This window comes from Lolium rigidum, chromosome 5, assembly GCF_022539505.1.
Source record: "Lolium rigidum isolate FL_2022 chromosome 5, APGP_CSIRO_Lrig_0.1, whole genome shotgun sequence".
NCBI lineage: Eukaryota > Viridiplantae > Streptophyta > Magnoliopsida > Poales > Poaceae > Lolium > Lolium rigidum.
In genome coordinates, this window is record NC_061512.1 from 197778639 (window position 1) to 197780823 (window position 2185).

Below are 2185 nucleotides of genomic sequence, written 5' to 3' on the forward strand. Positions count from 1 at the left end.
AAGATTTGACCGAGTCAGAGGTGGGCCGCGATCAAGATGGTTTGAAGAAATATATATATAGAAGGAGTGCGTGGATCGGCCTTTTATACCAAGTTGGGCTTAATTGCCCGTGTATCTGTAACATATTAGATCTATTTTAGTTTAGAGATAGAATCTTAGTCGTGCACGGTTTAGTGCATGCCCACATTAGAAAGTCCCCTGGACTATAAATATGTACCTAGGGTTTATGGAATAAACAACAACTCACGTTCAACCCCAAAAACAAACCAATCTCGGCGCATCGCCAACTCCTTCGTCTCGAGGGTTTCTATCGGGTAAGCGACATGCTGCCTAGATCGCATCTTGCGATCTAGGCGGCCTAAGCTCACGTTGTTCATGCGTTGCTCGTGCTTGAAGCGCTTTTGATGGCGAGCAACGTAGTTATCATTAGATGTGTTAGGGTTAGCATTGTTCTTCGTTTAAGCATGCTTACGTAGTGCAACCCTTGCATATCTAGCCGTCCTCACGCCTATCTCGGGTGTGGGGGCGGCACCCGCTTGATCATTATTTAGTAGATCTGATCCGTTACGATTGCTCCTTGTTCTACAAGGATTAGTTTAATATCTGCAATAGTTTGGCCTTACAAAGGGGGAGGATCCTGTGGCACGTAGGGTGGCGTTCGCAAGTCCTAAACGGGATGTTCCTAGGATCAACTTCATGTTGGTTTTTTGGCCTTGTTTAGGATCGGCTTACGAGCACCGTGCGTGGCCATCCGGCCCAACCTGGAGTAGGATGATCCGATTATGTGGTGAAAACCCTAAATCGTCGTAGATCTCATTAGCTTCATCTTGATCAAGCGGGACCACCAAGTATTCGTACACCCCGTACGGATCATGGGTGGATCGGCTCTTTGAGCCGATTCACGGGATAACTGAGAGCCGATCGAGGCTCGTATTTAATGTTTACATGTATGCCCTGCGAGGAAACTAAGCGAGGCAATATCATCACCTTCCCGACCGGGTATAGGTCAGGTGGCACGCCCTTGCACTTCGCAACGCCGCGTGTGACCGAGAAGAGCATTGCGGGCCGTCGCTCGGAGGGGTCTCGGCCAGCCGCAGCTCTAGGCTCCCCCGGCTCTACGGTGTTGACAAGGCCGCTGCCCGCCGGTGGGTTTTGGCGGTCAACACATTACGGCACGCCCGGTGGGACTATCGTCTACATCAACCACATCGCCATCTACATCCGAGATGGCGGACGGCACGCCCGATCACCTACGAGGATCTGCCGACGACCTCAAGAAGCAATACAACGAGATCAAGGCTACCCTCGAAGCCGACCTCATCGGCTCTTTTCGGAGAACCCGTTACGGTGGCATCGGATGGAAGGGGTTCTCACCGGAAGGTGCACTCGATGGGGTAGACCTTTCTTCCCCGTCGGAGGAACGCACCGGGGTGCGCGGCGAGAGATCAACTACACGGTGGCTCACTCGCTACACCGCCACTGCGAGAACTTGGTCAACGTGCTTGGAGCGTGTCGCTCGCGCGTGATCCGAGAGATCATGAGCCACCGGTACTCGCCGTCGGGACCAGCTCTCGGGACTCATCAAGGAGAGTTGCCTTTCCGAGTCCCGTCCACCGCTGCCGTTTACGTTGGCAGCACCGGCTGAAGTGCCGACTACACCGGCATTCCTCGTCTGACGGAGTGGTGGCGACCCCGGTGACTACCGAGTTCTTAATGGAGGCGCCTAAGGAGATCCCTCATGGATACGCGTGCATGTATGTGCCGGATTGTGGTGGCTGGGCACTCACAAACCAGGCCACAACATCGGGGACTCCGGCGAAGACGAGGAGGAACGTCGGCGACGGAGCGAGACGTGGCTAACTAAATACGCCACACCGACGAAACTCCCGAGCCCAGCTCCTGCAGGCGGCTCGGAGCTGGAAAAGCAAATGTGGCAGGCCAAGTACGCCACCTCGGCGAATCTTCGGAGTGCAACTCCTACGGCCAGCACGGCGGATCGGATCAGTACCATGCGAGAGACCGGTTCGGCATGATGCCGAAAAGAAGGGCGGTCGGCTATTCCAAGCCGTACCACGACGATTACGAGATGATCCCGCTGCCACCAAAATATCGGCTCCACGACTTCTCCAAATTCGGTGGATCGAGATGGCTCCAGCTCCATCGAGCACGTCGGCCGATATTTGGC